Source organism: Mustela nigripes, chromosome 3, assembly GCF_022355385.1.
Source record: "Mustela nigripes isolate SB6536 chromosome 3, MUSNIG.SB6536, whole genome shotgun sequence".
Classification (NCBI taxonomy): Eukaryota; Metazoa; Chordata; class Mammalia; order Carnivora; family Mustelidae; genus Mustela; species Mustela nigripes.
This window is the reverse complement of record NC_081559.1, coordinates 54,771,254-54,789,530: the sequence shown is the minus strand read 5'-3', so window position 1 is coordinate 54,789,530 and position 18,277 is coordinate 54,771,254. Positions and strand designations below refer to the sequence as shown.

Genomic DNA, 18,277 nt, shown 5'->3' with positions numbered 1-18,277 from the left:
GCAGGTCAGAAATGGTTAAGTATTGGCAGTTTCATGTGGTTCAACATAAAAAGATTCAATGATTCATTTTATTTATTAATTGTGTTTCCCTTCTCAGTTATATTCTGTATTTTGCCCTCATTTTAAAAATGTATTATTCAAAGTAAATTTAATCAACATATAAGTGTATTATTTGTTTCAGAGGTAGAATTTAGTGATTCAGCCATTGCATATAACACCCAGTGCTCATTCCATCAAGTGACCTCCTTAATGCCAATGCCCATCACCTAGTTACCCCATCCTCCTACTCACTTCCCCTCCAGCAACCCTCAGTTTATTTCCTATAGTTAAGAGTTATTTTATTTTATTGAAATTGTTTTTGCCAAAGTTTCCACTAACCTCCTCATTTCCCTATTTTCTTTCTGAACATGCCAGAGAAGTTAAGAGGAAAGGTTCTTTAATCAAGTTGTTGACATTAGAATCCTGGCTCTATTCTTCTTCTTTTTTTTTTTTTTTAATATTTTATTTATTTACTTGACAGAGATCATAAGTAGGCAGAAATGTAGGCAAAGGGGGCGGGGGGAGGAAAGCAGGCTCCCTGCTGAGCAGAGAGCTCAATCCCAGGACCCTGAGATCATGACCTGAGCTGAAGGCAGAGGCTTTAACCCACTGAGCCATCCAGGCGCCCCTCCTGGCTCTATTCTTTATCTTTCTTTTTTTTTTTTTTTTTTAAGATTTTATTTATTTATTTGACAGAGAGAGATCACAAGTAGGCATAGAGGCAGGCAGAGAGAGAGGAGGAAGCAGGCTCCCTGCTGAGCAGAGAGCCCCATTCGGGACTTGATCCCTGGACCCTGAGATCACGACCTGAGCCGAAGGCAGCGGCTTAACCCACTGAGCCACCCAGGTGCCCCCTGGCTCTATTCTTTATAGCGATGTAAGTTTTGGGTAAGTTATTCAATTTCCCTGTGCTTAAATTTCTTTGTACGATAAAGACATATCTAGTGTCTACTTCTTAGGAGTGTTGGAAGGATTAAAGAGGTAGTGAATGTAGCACATATTAAATATAAGTGATTGCTATCAACTAAATTTTTAAAACATAAGATACCTTCTAACAATAATTTCTTAAAATATTTAAGCATTTTGGGGCACCTGGGTGGCTCAGTCAGTTAAGTATCTGCCTTCAGCTCAGATCATGATCTCAGGGTCCTGGGATCAAGCCCTGCATCAGGCTCCCTACTCCGTGAGAAGTCTGCTTCTCCCACTCACTCTTCCTCTGTGCTTTCTCTTTCTCTCAAATAAATAAAATCCTTTAAAAAATATTTAAGCGGGGCACCTGGGTGGCTCAGTGGGTTAAAGCCTCTGCCTTTGGCTCAGGTCATGATCTCTGGGTCCTGGGATCGAGCCTCCGCACTGGGCTCTCCGCTCAGCAGGGAACCTGCTTCCTCCTCTCTCTCTCTGCCTGCATCTCTGCCTACTTGGGATCTCTTTCTCTCTCTGTCAAATAAATAAATAAAATCTTTAAAAAATATATTTAAGCATTTTAATATTTTCTCTTTTTTCTTTTTTTAAATTATTTTATGTCAGTCACCATACAGTACATCATTAATTTTGGATGTAGTGTTCCATGATTCAATTATTGCATATAAAACCCAGTGCTCCATGCCCTCCCTAATACCCATTTTAATATTTTAGATAAAACATGTAACAATGAGGACATTTTTATTAAAAATAAAAAGCATGAGGTTAAAGCAAAAGTGTCCCTTGATCACTACTCTCATACAATGTCTTCTCTGGAAGTCCTTTCTGTTATCAGTTATCTATTGATAGATATGCATACATACTATCTCTATATACCTATACAAAAAAATGACTTTAAGAACAAAAACAAAAACAAAACCCAATACATTTTATAATATACTACTATTGTATTAGCTCCACCTGCCATAACAAAGTACCATAGACTAGTGGCTTAAGCCACATAAATTTATTTTCTTATAGTTCTGGAGACTAGAAATCCAAGATCAGGGTACCAGCATGGTGAGTTTCTGTGAAGAACGCTTTCTGGCTTATAGACCAGTGGTTTCTTGCTTTGTGCCCATAGGTGGGGAGAGAGACAGTAGCTCTAAGATATCTCTTCTTAAGGACACTAATCCCATCCAGAGGACCTACCCTCAAGACCTCATCTAAACTTAATTATTACCTAGGGCCTCATCTCCAAGCACTATTGCATTGGGGATAGGGTGGTAGGACTTCAACATATATGAATTTTTAGAGGGACACGTTCAGTTTATAGCAACCATTTGGGTTTAAAAAAGCATTTATGAATCTACAAATTACCTATTACTATTAACTACTATTTATTGGTTACGCTAGCAGATAAGGTTTTTGTGCCAATTAGAAAAGGTACTCTGTTCTGGTGGCAAAGTGCATAGATTCCCTACCTGAATAGACAAATTAGGAAAAGATGGGGGGACCATGGCAGGCAGCTTGGCAAGCAGTGACAAAGCTGGATGCCATTCTCTATTTATACTCCTGGGCCAGCATTACCTTTGCAAAGCATAAATTTCAAAATGATATATAGCACCCCTGCAAATAGATGTACTTATTTTTTTTAAATAGTGTGTATTATCCACATTTCTTCTAAAATTTAGCCATCTGGAATTTATTTCCAAGAATGGTATGACTTAAAAGTCTGATTTTCATTTTTTTGGTCTAAATTGATAGCAAACTCTGTCAACACCAATTATTTAATGATTCATCCTAACCCACTGAGTTGAAATGCCACCTTTATTATATATTATACTTCTAATTATACTTTCATATCCATATGGACTCTTGAGTAAATTAAATAAAACTGATCTATATTTATATTTCTACATCGATACTGTGCTGTTTTAGTTAATCTGTTTTGCTATCTGATAGAACAAGTGTTCACTCATTATTCTTTTCAAAAATATCTTATTCTTATGTCTAACTTTATTTTTAAAAATCCTGTTGATTGTTTGCATTGCAATTTTGTTAGAGAATGCTGACATACATACCAAATTTAATCTCTAATCTAGGATCATCCTTCTGGAATAGCTCTCCAGTTCAAGTCTTCTCTCACTTCTGCAAAAGATTTCATAGTTTTTGTTTTCTGGTGAAGGCTTGGAAATTATTTTGGAATAAGTAGAAATTGATGACCAAGAAGCTGATTCTAAATTTCTTTAGTAGCTGTGTGAGGAAAAGTGTATGAACTAGGAAGTGGTAGTGGGGATGCCGAGGTGACAAATGTTCAAGTATTTAGATTAGGTGAAATATGATAACTTGTTTCATTGGGAGTGGAGTTTGAGGGAAGAACAGAGAAAGAAGCATCGTTCTGAATATTATTGAGCTATTTCTATCCTCTTAGGTTGAAAGCTTTAGTTAGTCAGTTTTCAGTCTCTTTTATTTTCTAATAAATTTATTTGGCTATGGGTTCCTCTTTTTCTATGTATCTTTGGCTGCATTCTACAAGTTTTGAAATTGGGTTTCATTATCTAATTTCTAAATAACTTACATTTCATTTTTGATGTCCTAACAATAAATTGATTGATACTGAAGTGTTTGCCAAAGGCAGGGTTACTGATAGTTTTCAATTTTTTTGATGCGTCTATGTTCCACATCTTTCCATAACAATGTGCAAAAATTTAGAATGGTTTATGGGAAGCTACTGACCTTGCTACTTTTTTTTTTAAGATTTTATTTATTTATTTGACAGAGAGAGATCACAAGTAGGCAGAAAGGCAGGCAGAGAGAAGTGGGGGTGGAAGGAAGCAAGCTCCCTGCTGAGCAGAGAGCCCAATGCAGGGCTCGATCCCAGGACCCTGAGATCATGACCTGAGCTGAAGGCAGAGGCTTTAAACCACTGAGCCACCCAGGCACCCCGACCTTGCTACTTTTTTTTTTTTTTTTAAGAATTTATTTATTTGACAGAGAGAGAGAAATCACAAGTAGGCAGAGAAGCAAGCAGAGAGAGAGAGGGGAGGAAGCAGCCTCCCTGCAGAGCAGAGAGCCCGATGCGGGGCTCAATCCCAGGACCCTGGGATCATGACCTGAGCTGAAGACAGAGGCTTTAACTCACTGAGTCACCCAGGGGCCGCGCTACTTTTAACATTAAAGAAATAATACCTCTTTATTGAAGAGCAACTTATATATTACAAACTTCCTTGTTTTCAGTGTACAATTAAATGATTTTTAGTAAATTTGTATAGGTGTACAACCCTTGCTATAGTCTAGTTTTACATCATGATGTAAATGTTTTACAACATCCCAGGAAGATCTCTCGGGCCCATTTCCATTAATTCCCGGTCTTACTCCCAGCCCGTAATGACCACTAATCTCTTTCTGTCTCAGTAGATTTGCTTTTTCTGGCTATCTTATATAAATGTAATGCATCTGGGTTCTTAGCATAATGTTTTTGAGGCTCACCCATGTTATACCATGTATTATTTTTTTCCTTTTATTTCCAAATAGTATTCCATTTCATCATTACTTTTTAAATCTGTTTTGCTAGGGCAATATATATTTTTTTCCTGGTGATGAGAGATTAATGTATGCAGGATGATTAACCAAGTAGGGTTCAAAATGTATATAAAAGTATGATATGAATTCTGTATAAGACTTTACTTTGTACTAAGGTCAAGTATTGACTCACACTATTCCCAAATGTGTGAAGAATAATAACTGATCTCAACTTCTATATGAGACCACTTCCTGCAGGGTAGTGAAGAAAGATGACAACTTTTCAATTAAAAGTCATCTCAAGCACTTTCATTTCAAAATTACCTCATTTTAGATTATCTCTACCCATTTAGTGGGGCAAAATACCAACTCCCGACCGGTCAGGTAGCCTCCTTCAATGGAAGGATGTAATGCCTGGTTAGCCTATAGGTTCTGACACCCTTAAGGGTCCTCATTCCCCTATGCAATTTCATCTCATCCTTCTATCTCCCCAGGGGACAAGGTAGTACTATCCAGTAGAAATATATGCTAATCACACATATAATTTAAATTTTTCTCATAGCCACACTTAAAGATGTAAAAAGTGACAGATGGAATTGGCTTTTTTTTTTAAGACATATTTATATATTTTAGAGAGAGAGAGAGCAAGAGAGCACATGAGCAAGCATGGGGAGAAGGAGGGAGAGGGAGAATCTTAAGCAGGCTCCACACCTAGCAGCACCGACCTCGAAAGGGATGTGATCTCACAATCCTGAGATCATGACCTGAGCTGAAATCAAGAGCCAGGCACTTAACCGACTGAGCCACCCAGGGCCCCCCACAATTTTATTTTTAAGTAATCTGTACATTCAAGGTGGTGCTCGAACTCAAAACCCCAAGATCCAGACTTGCATGCTCTTCTGACTGAGCCGCGTGCCCCTTTACAGAGCATTCTTCATGTGAGACAGGCGCAGGGAGGAGAAGAAAACATCATTGCTTCCCATTACCGTTGAAGGTTGTGGAGTAAATAAGCAGAAATTAGATCATCCCTCAATGCATGGGACCCTCTCTCCTCTTGTCATTATGACATTTTGTAAACACTTATTAAAATGTTCAGTTTCTAACTTCTCTGAAGTTCACTCTCTGAAGTGTACCTAACATATATTCTCCTTCCATATTTGTCAATTATTATTTTTGCAAGGATGGGTGTAAATCTGACCTTTCACTTATTTATATTCATTGTTGTTCCTTGCAATTTAATAAAAAGCCTGCCTGTCCCACTTAACTTACTTGTAGTAACTTTAACATATTTTAATTTTTAACTATATGCTCTGGAGGATAATTTAAAGATTTCTAAAGTAGACTTCCATGGCTAAGTAGCCCCTCTGGATAACATTTCTTAACCAGAAGACTGAATGAAGCTTTCATGACCAACAGATGGAAGGTAAGGATATAAGAACTTCATTGGTCAATGCTAGTGTAGTACTAGAGCCCCAGTTGCATTCTTTCCTAGAACAGAAAAAGTCCTGAAAGTCCTGATGCTTAGGCCAGGACCCAAACCAATTAAATCAGAACCTGTGGCAATGGGATTTTGGTCCCAACAGTTTATGAAAATCTTTAGGGGATTCTAAAATGCAGTGAAGTTTGAGGACTATTATACTAGACCTCTTTTTATACTTTTTGAAGTATGGACCCAAATCTTCTATTGTATTCTTGAGAAGATCCCACTTTTTGTAGACCTGCCTCTGAATTTTTTTCTTCTGATTCTATTCCCTCATTGAAATAGTGCAGGGAAGTCATGGAAATGAAACTTTATATTCATGGAGGAGTTTATCAATTCAAGAATCCTCTGCAAGCAAAAATCTTGCATGTTTCTGTCTAAGCAAATGTGTATGTGTGTGCATACGTGTACGTGGGTATGTGTTCAATGGAGAAATTATTATTTAGTTGTTTAGTTATTTAATTATTGTTTCCAAAAGAAAGGGGTTTTTCTATGTTGCAAAAAGTACATCTTTGAAGTTTAAGATGGTGATGACCATTTGGGAAGGAAGAAACTAGAGCCAGCTGCCGTCCTAACACTAAATTGGCTTTGTTAATCTAGTGTGTGTTTGGGGGTGCTTGCCAACAGCAGGGAATTGACAATTATTGCATTTTCTAAGTAGTAAAACCAGATGTTTCTATTTTCCGTGTCTTTTCTTAACAATATGCAAAATTCAGCATGTTGTATTAGAAGACATTAAGGACATTTAAAGTGGGTTCACAGTCTAATCTGTGATTTTTAAAGAGTATGTTTATTAGGGTGACTTCAACAGAAACTTTACAAACATTTGTTATGTTTTTGCTTCTCAGCAAGAGATTTCCCAAAATTAGTGGAATGCTCTTGTTCATTAAATCTCTGTCAACCAAATCTCCATTCCAAGTAGATGTGCCAAATGATGCTGACCAAGGATCACTGTGAGGCATTAAACAAATAGAGTTCTTAGTAAGACTGTCTGTTTTGTCTTTTAAAGGATATTAGAAATGTTTCACAAATTAGAAATTTAAAAGACTGAGATAGAACCCACAGGTAGCCAACATGCTATTTTCCAACTCATAGAGGTAATTCTGTCTAAAAATAATAAAACTGAGAACCTGCTCATCAGTATAACATAATGAATTATGACGTGTGTGTGTGTGTGTGTGTGTTTCATACATTGGAACATGAATACACAGATTATGTGACTTAATTTTAATGGTCCTTGAATGAATCTTAGCTGAGCAAGCATAAGAGGGAGGCTAAGAAGTTTATGAACAAAGCAATGTACAATAATTTTAACGTGAAAAGAAACAAGCAAGCTTGTGCCAGTGGGCAGACGGAGCACCAGCTGGGCAGAGATGGCTCAGCTAAGGGTCATTGTAGAGGTCTTGGATGACGATTTATCTCCTGATCATCAAGTCCAGCTTTAGATTTATGGTCCTTACCAAACCACAACAATCAGAGAGCATCTTTTGTTTAGTACTTTGGGTTGCTTTAATTTATTGTTTACAACTTTGATTTTTGATTTTAGAAATCTTTGCTCATTAAAAAACTACAGGATTTCTACCATATGCCACGTTGATCTGTCTGTTACAGTTACATGCTTAGGACATAAAGTGGAATGCAGTAGGTATGTGTTTGGTAGAGGGCTGGCAATGTTCAGAACCCCTGATAATGCATATTTTATACAAAATGTTCGTTATTGCTTCCTTTTAGTACCCTTTTAGCATTATTTGTCCATCATATGTATGTATCAATGAAGTGACCACAGATGCTACCATTTCAAATAGAATAGCTAGATAGCTGTGTTTTCTCAAGAATCACTTACCTCATATTCTCTCCACAGGAACACAGACTTTTATCTTGTATTATTAATTATTAATTAATTAATTGTAATTATTAATGAATGCTACAGATATTCAAAAATTTCTTACTAGGGATTGGATTGTTTTGAAACTGCATTGCCTTTCTCCCATTCCACATTTGTACCAATATGTAGAGGCAAATAATTTGCTCTGTCATTTCTACAGCAAAGGGATGCTAGTCCTCTGATGCCCCACACAGTATTTTTGAGTGAGGGGACAAACACTCTTTAGGTTACTGAGGTTTTTATTGCTAACTCCTTAGTTAGGGAGTTTTACTAAGGACTTTCAGGTAATGAAATACTGACCTATTAGGCATAAACTCTAGGAAGATTTTCTAAAGCTGTGGGGCTAGGTAGGCAGAAACTTAGCAAGCATGGTTAAATGAAGGATGTTTAAAGCCATGGGCTAGGAGAAATCTAATGGTAGCTTTCAGGAAATAACACTACTGTGATGGATACAATATAGCTTCGAGCACTTGTTTATCCTTCCTTCCTTTGCTTGGAACTATTCCTGTAAGGCACCGGCGCGCACGCGCACACACACACACACACACACACACACACAGCTATCAGATGATATTTAATAGTAATTACTCAGTGAAAGGAACATGTTTATAATCTAGGTTGTTTTCTTATTTTATGTATTTTAATATGAGTTTTATAGTCTTGTAATTTTAGAGCTGGGCGGAATCTTGGAAAGCACCTAGCCCAGCCTTCTTGTATTAACTAGGGTTCTAGTTTGCAAACATAAGAAACCATTTCTGCTTGAATTTTGCAATAAAAATATTTTATATTAAGGTAGCTTACAGAATCAGTTGCAGACCTGAGCTTAGAAAATGCTTGGGAATAATCGAGGCTGGGAAGATAAGAAGAGTCAAGGCTGTACTCCAGCTCCCTGCACAGAATCATCCCAGCAAGTCCAGCCACTGACCACCAGATGACATGGCTTGCACCTCCTCCGCTGCCATCTCTGGATTCTGGACATCCTAGTTGGCAGTGCTGCTTTTAATCATACCCCTGCCCTGCTGCTCTGCCAGGAGCCTTCACAGTGTCTCCACAGGCCCTGCTTTTTTAAAAAAATTTTTATTAATATGTAATGTATTATTTGTTTCAGGGGTGCAGACCTTGGATCATCATTCTTACACAATTCACAACACTCACCATAACACATACCCTCCCAGATGTCCATCCATCAGCCACCCCATCCCTTCTACTGTCCTCCCCTCCAGCAACTCTGTTTGTTTTATGAGATTAAGAGTCTCATGATTTGTCTCCATCTCTGGTTTCATCTTGTTTCATTTTTTCCTCTCTTCCCCCATTATCCTTTGCCTTGTTGCTCAAATTCCACATATCAGTGAGATCGTAGAATACTTGTCTTTCTTTGATTGACTTATTTCACTTAGCATAATTCCCTCTAGTTCCATCCACATCATTGCAAGTGGCAAGATTTCCATTTTTTTGATGGTTATACATATTCCATGGTGTGCATATATATATATATATATATATATATATATATATATATACCACATGTATATATAAATACACCACATTCATCTGCCAATGGACATCTACACAGGCCCTGCCTCTTTGCATCACCAGCTTCCAAGTGAAGCACCCCTGGGCTGAACTCAGGTCAAATGCTCATGAGCTAGCTGCAAAGGTGGGAAAGCAAGTATCTGACATCATTTTATAGAGTTCTTCAAAGGAAGGAGGGGGATTCAGGAGCTGAAAAAAGAAAAAGAAAGAAAAGTAAAAAAAAAAAAGAAGGTCTCTTACTATCTATAACTGTAGTTGGCAATATCAATAGACTTTTCTTTTTATACTACACTGCCAAAAAAATTTCCTTCCACCTAACACTCTGACTAATAGATATAACTCTAAGAGATATCTTTTTGCCTTATTGTCCTCTGGTTCTGTTATGATCCATCCAAATATTCCATGACCTATGGAATAAATTTTAGTTTACTACCAATAAATATGTCTTAAGTAAAATTATAAGGAAAAGAGAAGTGAAGAAAGCAGACAGAAAACTCGTATATATACAAAATGAATTCAGAATTTGGGATCTTTTCTTGGGCTAGTGATCTGCATTTTGATCCTCTCTCCTGATGCTGGGCAGTGGTGGTGAACTGCAACTTCCAGTCAGCCACACAAGAGTGAACAACTGATAGATACACTTATACTCATACAACCATTCCTTTTTTCACTTTTAGTATAGCATTTAATAAATTATATGAGTTATTCCTACACCTTTTTATAAAATAGGTTTTGCATAAGACAATTTTGCTCAACTGTAGTCTAATGCAATTGTTTTGAGCACATTTAAGGTAGGTGAGGCTAAGTTATGATGTTTCATAGGTAAGGTGCATTAGATGCATTTTCAAATGATAATATTTTCAATGTATGATGGGTTTATTGTAACCCCATCGTAAGTCAAGGAAGATCTGTATTTATACATACTATATGTATATGCGTATGTGGCAGGTGATGAACACCTTCAGTAAACAGTCAAGATGACAATTCAAATTTGTGATTTTTCTTTTCTGCTAAGCATTACATATGCTCTTTGCTATCAACCAGCATCTTGGCTGGGTGAGTTTCTTTACCCAATGGGTTGATTTACACTGGCTTGTATATGATAACTTTTACCACTGGCCATGCAATACTGGAAGGTATCCTAGGAGCTCCTTGGATTCCATCTCCTTCTTGCCTCTATTAAAAAACAGCATTCCTATTTCCCTCTGATGCCAACCGTTCCACCACTGTAAACTCCTTTTCTACCTGCTTACTTAGTGCTATGATAAATCCCAAAAGGCAAATTTATTTGTATCAGCTCCCAGTTCAATGTAACCATTGTTATCCTCCTAGTGGCAGTATTCAAAGTTAAAACCAGGAGAGATAAGTGTTTCAGGAATGGGAAAAAGAGATTTTGGAAATGGGCCTTTAGGGCTAATAATGAAAGCACCATTCCCTCTGTAAGTGATCTGGCTGTGTTGAGAAACAGCACAATATATTGGCCACTACTTCAGAACAAAACCACCTCCTGTAAAATAGCACCCAAGCTCACGAAATACTATCTCACAGCTATGACATATCTGAGTCTTCAAGAGGCCATTTCTTTGTTCAATAAGAACAGCAGCATATGGGCTTCAGCCCACTGCCTTACTTCTTACACAGTTAAGGAAGTTCCTTAGGAAGAAGCATCATCTAGTGGGATGTACTAGGAGTACACAAACAGTGCACACATGGTATATAGGGAAAGAAAGTCCAAATTCTTCTTGCCTTTCCCATTACAGAATGAGTGTGATACAATGTTATAACCAGCTAACACTTCTAATTCCCCTGGTGTATTTTACACTGTCAAGGGCTCATACAGACAGCAGCCAGTTCAGTCTTAATAAGGATAAATTCATGTACCTGAGCAATGTATAAGTTTTGTTCCCACCACTGGGAGAATTTTATTATGAGCCCATTGAACAAGTACCCATTTGCTAGGGAAGAAGACTGACACACTTATAGCAGATCATCTCTTCTACCTAATTCTTTAAAACCACTCATAAATTATTCCCACAATTTGAACCAGTTCCATTAGGTCCATCCACATAATCTCTCTGAATCTTCCTGTCACAAGTCCTCCAATCATATTCCTTCAAGATCCCTAACCAGCTGACCAAACCATTCACTAGTGTCTAGAGATTATTAATTCATTATTTATTCATTTACTTTAAAATATTTGAGTACTTAATGTGTGGCAGTCACTAGTCCTTAACCTCAGGTAAAGTGTACCCTGAGACAGTCCTCTTGAAATTACACCTACATGGAAGATTTCACTTTTTTACCTTGTTTTAGGGAGATTTCAGAGCAGAACTATCCACCATAGCTGTCTACTTTTGTTTGGGACCAGTTTTTGTGTAGACCTGGCTATAAAACTTGCTCATTTTTGCCGAATGCCCCTTGGGCCAGATGTGTGTGTTGAGGGAGGGAGGTCAGTGTGGACAGTGACATACCTGTTCATACAAATGATCTGTGTCTTCTGGTCATGCGCATGCTCAAGCTCAATCTACTTTCATTTCATTAGTCTGTGCTGCCAGTCACATCTAGCTTTATGGCCGGGTGTCTCAGATAGCATCCAGCTCATTATGAGTAGCTGAATCTCATTGTCACCTGCTGTCTTAAAGTCAAAAGTCCAAGTGATACCCATCCTCGTCTATAAAAGGTAGATTAAAAAATAATACCTATCTCATTTGGATTTTTATGAGAAATTAAAAAGTTAAAACATGGAAGCAGTTACAAGATGCCACATTGTGCCTGCTTGACAAATGGTAGTTATAGTAATTATCATGGTCCCTCAGTAAACCAAGAGCTAGTTCTTCAAAGAGAAATCACAACTTTCAAAGAAGGCCTGAGTATGCTGAGTATGCTGAATCCTGAAGATCTCACTAGCCAAGCTCCATCTAACATTCTGATCATCCAGAATACATCAGTGAATCCATGGGGTCCTGGGGCCACGTGGCATTGCTGTCTGCCCTGTGGCTTAGATCAGCACGACAGCTTTCTTTTTCTTTGGCCCCTTTTCAGAACTGTAGCTTTTCAGGTCACCCACTAAACTGAGTACTAGAAAGTACTAGAGAGGCATTCTCAAATGCTGATTTTGCTGCTTTCTAAATCCAAAGCATTACGACTTTTTTTTTTTTTAAGTGGAAAGTAGTACCACGTGTCTTTTACTTTGAACTAGAATTAAGAAGATCTATATTGAAATGTCTACCCTACACTTCTTGTCTCTCTGATCTTAGGCTGGTTATTTACCTCTCTGAACACCCCACATGGTTGTTATCAGATCAAGGGCAATAACAGTACCTGGATTAAAATACTCACTTGGTAATATTAGTTCCCTTCCATACTCTCCTCCTTACTGATAATGTTTAATCAACTGTTGCCTGGCTTTGCCACATGGATGTCTCTCTGGCACTTCAAATTCTCCATGCCCCAGATCAAGCTGTTCATCACCCCTTCTAATCTGTTCTTCTTCCACTGTTTCCTTTCGGGTAAATGATACCACTACTTAGTCCACTGCCTAGGTGACTCCTCCCTCTCTCACTTCACATTCTCATAGCCAAAGGCTTAGTGAGTCCCATGAATTTACCTTTTGAATATTGATCCCTATGGCTATCCTGATCAGCCTACTATTATCTCTCACCAGAATTAAGGCTCTAACTTCTCACTGTTTCAACCTTGCCCACAATGCAAACACATCCAGTCACATGATTCTGATACCAAAACCCCTTCAGCAGTTTATCTTCACAATCCTGACAAAGCTCAGATGCCATGATCTTGCTTATGAGATGACCATGGTTAGACTATTTCATCTTTTACTTCCTACCTGACTCCTGCGCATCCTACTCCTTTTTAGACTACTACACTCTGCCAGTTCCTGAAGGACCCAGGTATTTCTTTTGCCTCCACTGCCTCTTCAAACTGTTTCTTCTGAGAACACTCTTGTAGCTAATTTTACTCCTTCATTTCTCGGCTCAAATATGATTTCCTCAGAGGACTTCTCTGGCCTCAAGGTTATGCCTTCTTAATACATGTTCTCATGGGCCTGTTGTGATGAACTGTTGTTACAAACCACCCCATAACTTATTGGCATGGGATAACAATGATGTTATTATTATGCTTACGGATTCATTGGGTCAGGAGTTTGGACACGTCCCAGAGAGGATGGCTTGTCTCTGCTCCATGATGTCTGGACTATCAGCCTAGAAGGCATGAATGGCTGAGAGTGACTTGAATGCCTGGAGCTGGAATACTCTGGTGAATTCCTTTTTCATTTGGGCTGGGATGACTAGAAAGCTGGGAGTAGCAGGAAACCATCAGCTGGAGCTCTGCCTGGTCTCTCTCTGAAGCTGACTTCTTCAAAGCACAGTGGGCTCAGAGTAGCTGGACTTCCTATAGGGTACCTCAGGGCTCCAGAAACTCATCTTCCAACAAACAAGGCAGAAGCCACAGGACCTAGAAATCGCATAGTGTTATTTCTATTTTATCTATTGGTCAAAGTAGTTATAAGCCCAAACAGATTCAAACAGATTCAAATGAAGGGAATTTAGCCCCAAAATCTCAACAGGGGGAGTATCAAATAATTTGTCATCGTGTTTATTTTTTTAAGAGATTTTATTTATTTGAGAGAGAGAGCACACACAAGTGGGTGGAGGGGTACAGGAAGAGGAAGAAGCAGACTCCCTGTTGAGCAGGGAGCCAACTTGGATATGGGGCTGGATCCCAGGACCCTGAGATCATGGCCTGAGCTGAAGGCAGACACTTAACTGACCTCCGTCATCATGTTCAAAGACCATCACAATGCCCTATATCTACACAATCTCAACACCCATATTTTAACTATAATTACTAATTAGATTTTTATCTTTTCCAACAAATTATAAATTCTATGAGAAAAGAATCTGTGTCTATACCATAATATCCTCATATTTGGCACATTGTAAATGTAGATAACACACAGTCTCAATAAATAATCATTATATGGGAGAATGCATATAACTAGCATAAAGCACTATTCGGGGAATGATAGGGCCTCAATTTACTGTAGGTGAATGAGCCACACTGGTCTTTGTTGTGGTTAAACTAGAGGAATAGGAACTGCCTCACTCTTACAATTATTTATCTTTGCTCCTTTTTTTCTTAAGAAGAGTGCCACTTCAAAGTGTCAGGCCTAAGTGTTAAGTGTCATAAATCTTAAAAGTTACCCAGTTCAATGATTTCAATTTTTGAATCTTGTGTCCATTAAGTAGACATACACCCTAGGTATGTGTGTATCTCTGGATACTGAACTTGCTATCTTCCAGAGCAGTCCATTTCATCTTTGGACAGCTATTGAATTTTTTTCTTTCCCTCTTGTTGTTTCTTTAGTTTTTGGTAGTAAGCCCAGCTCTGTCTCAGCTTCCATACATTAATTCTCCTTCTATTGCTTGAGAGCAAGCGAAAAAGTCTGAACCTTCTTTTCCTTGACAACCATTTAAATACTAAGAAAAGTTCTGTATTTCTCCTTCCCCATCTCCATCTCCATCCTTATAAGCCCTTCCTTTCATAAGCTCTTCTTGGAGAGGTAGGTTTTCAACTCACTTGTCATTTGCAGGGAAGGAGGGGCTTAGGGGAAAACCCTCACTGGCCAAAGGGACCCATCATGATTCAGCACATGCCATGGTTCAGGGTCACTATGGAAATATTATCAAAGGATAGAAATTATTGTAAGTAAAAGTTACTACTTAGGAAGTTATTTGTGTAAGTATCTACCATATATTTATTTAAATAAGACAAGTTTACATCTATAGGCAAACTAATTTGATTGCACAGAGGTGTTAACATGACTTAAATCTGCCATGGCAAGGCCCCAGAGTAAAGACAGTGGATGAGGTGACTTTACTGCAGAAGGAAATAAATGAGAAATCATCTAGTTCCAGGTGGATCCTGGGCTGATAGACCAAGATTCTAGTTGTTATTACCTACATTATGACTTCTCCTCATTACACTGATTCCTAACTTAGAACAAGCCTTACTATTTAGAGGAGCTGATGGACTTCTTGGATCTTGGAGGTCTGGGTAGAGATTTACTATCTGTTTGATGGTTTAAAAGCACAAAGCTGCTAAGCCCTGTCATCCCATTCAAAGGAGTCCCTTTCCTTTACCAGAGCTAAGTGAGGCAGCTAAAAGGCAGTCAGCACAAAGGCACAATTGTAAGTTTTTCTCTTTTGTTTTCTGAACCACATCTACCCTTCTCTCTACTTTTTGTATTGTCTGTAAACAAAGAATATTTTTTACATTTTTAAAATGGCTAGGGAAAAAAAGATCATGTTGTGTGAAAACTATATGAAATTTCAGTTCCTGTGTCCATAAAGCAATGTTTTATTTGAACACACCATGTCCATTCATCTGTCTCTGGATGCTTTTGTATGCCACAATGACACATATAGCAACTGTATGGCCCACAGTGATAATGACAGACAGTGACTATATGAACAACAGGCCTGAAATATTATCTCACCCTTTAAAAAAGGTTTGCGGATCCCAGGTCTAGTGGGATTGTAGAAGGGAAGGGCATTAATGCTGTTGTTTTTTGCAAACTATCCTTATGTATTTGGGTTCTATCCTTAACTAGCCTCTAGATAAATTGAACTGGAATGAAGGAAAGCTAGGAAAAGCTGACATTCTACTCAATCCAAAGCACCATCCTTTCCTCTGAATACATTCTTTTTTGTCTATTCCCTTTCACATTAAAGCACTTAGAGCTCTAGGTACGCTCTACCCCTCTGCCAAAGCAGAGCACAATTAAAGCTTCTTTCCAGCACAAACATTTTAATTAATCTTGCCCAAGGTGACAAAGCGTTTATGCATGTGTAAGTGGATCTTTTAAAAATCTATATTAAACTCATGATTCTCTTTCTCTTTTTTCTCCACCTCTAACTTTTTGATAGGGTTTCAAATTTAAGGACGAGTTGCAAAAATGGTACAAAGGAATTTCTACCCAGATTTACAAACTTCTGGTATTTCCTTCATCACTTGTACTCTTGCTCTCTCTCTTTCCCTCCAGCCCACCCCTCACACTGAGGTCTGCCATACACGATTGGAAGAAAGTTGCAGGCAAGCAGCTGGGGTTGCTGTGTTTCCGTTCCCTCCCCAGCCCCTTGTCTCCATGCTCCCTGCTGCAGTGAGCTTCCTTAAGTTTCTTGTTGCCGGGCCCAGCTGAGGGGCTCTGTGCTGCACAGCAAGGCATCCCAGTACCCCTTACCTCACTGAGAGCCATCTGTCTTGGTTAGATGGCTCTGGATTAGGATTCTCACAGGAATACCCCACCAGTAGTGTCCAGGGATCTAAGTGCCTATCCACGAGAGTATTTCTATGTTATGGTGAATGCCAGATCTGGGGAAGAATCAAAAGAATCTGTTGCTGAAGAGAAGACAGTGATGATAATGTTGAACCTCTTGCTGAATTTAGATTTGTGCTTAGTGATAAATCAGCAATGCTCACTGCACTGTGTGAATGCCAGGCTTTGCATCCAGATCCTGAGGATGATGATTCAGATGATTGTGATGGAGCAGAATAGGATATGGAAGCCCAGGATAAGAGCAGGAAGACATCCTTTCATTTTACACCTATGAAGAAGGATTATCCCATTTAACAGCAGAAGGCCAAGCCGCACTGACGATATCAGAACGAATGCTCTCTCAGTCTGTACGCAGCCTGTGTAACATGGCTGGAGTCTGGACAAGATTCAGTAAGGGACTATGAAGACGGGGTGGAGGTAGCTACTATACTTACGGTTGCTGGACAGTTTAAGGATGCAGATGGTGATCACCGAGAATGATTTTTGCAGCTGTGAGATTCTACTCTCTATGTAGATTCTATTCTATGTAGGAAAGAACTTGGTGCCTCTTATGTGGAGTTGGTGCTGACTAAAGTCTTTTTGCTTCTCCAAAATTTATCTGAACCAATTCTTTTTTGAGAAAGACTATACTGAGACAAAAACTTGTTGTCAGCAGAAGAAACTATGATCTTTATTAACAAAGGTGAATTAACCAAGAGGGTATTTGTAGTTTATTGTCTACCACAAAACTTTCTATGTATAGGTTCCCTCTGATTAGGACTATACTTGCTGCCTTCACTCTAGGGACCTTCTGTAACCCCGCAGGTCCACACGTTGAGAATGAGCAGGCGTTGGAAGGTGTAGGTAGACTGGATGGGAAGAAGGGAGGCTGAGTCCAAGCTATACCCCTGCACAGCCTGAGCATTCCCTCACACCTTAGAAAGAAAGACAAAAAGATCTCAGAGAAATCCTGGCCTCTGCTCATTCTCCACAGGGGTAATGGTCTTTTCACTAACTGGGGACCCAGGTTAATTCACTCAAGCATCTTCAGGGGAGCATTTTGGGAAACATCCTAACCACATATATTACCACTAACACAAGTGCTTCTGACTAGCTTTTACTCCTTTTCCCATGTGTCACCAGACTGTTTTGTTATAACCTGTTAGGTTATATTCTTTAATTTCTAACCTCTTAGGTCTGTTTCCATAACAAGTGAAATTGGGATGAAGTCCTCAGAGTACTTTGGATGATAATTGTCTTGTCTTTGTAATAGTTTAACAAATCTAGGTTTACTAAAAAATTGAAAAATAAAAAAGAAAAGAAAAGAAAAGAAAGTTGCAGACACCATGAAATCTCACCACTAAATATTTTGGCATGACTTAGCTAAGAAGAAGGACAATCACCGATGTAACCACAATACCATTATGATAGCTAAGAAAATGAACTTAGGCTGTTTTATTTTGTCATCTCATAAATGTTGAAGGCATGATAGATTTAGAAACTGGCACTTTTTAATCTCCAATGTAGTAATTATTTCAGGTGAAGGCCATCAATAGATAGTAAAATCTTTAGATGGAAG

The 18,277-nt window shown here is 38.6% G+C and overlaps 1 protein-coding gene and 1 pseudogene across 3 annotated transcripts in view; both read left to right on the top strand.

Moving 5' to 3' along the window:
• CCDC148 (coiled-coil domain containing 148) overlaps positions 1 to 18,277 on the top strand; it is a 237,428-nt gene that overhangs the window by 185,458 nt on the left and 33,693 nt on the right. The gene's annotated exons all lie outside the window — the stretch shown is intronic.
• On the top strand, positions 15,218 to 17,199 carry LOC132013326 (methylosome subunit pICln-like; annotated as a pseudogene).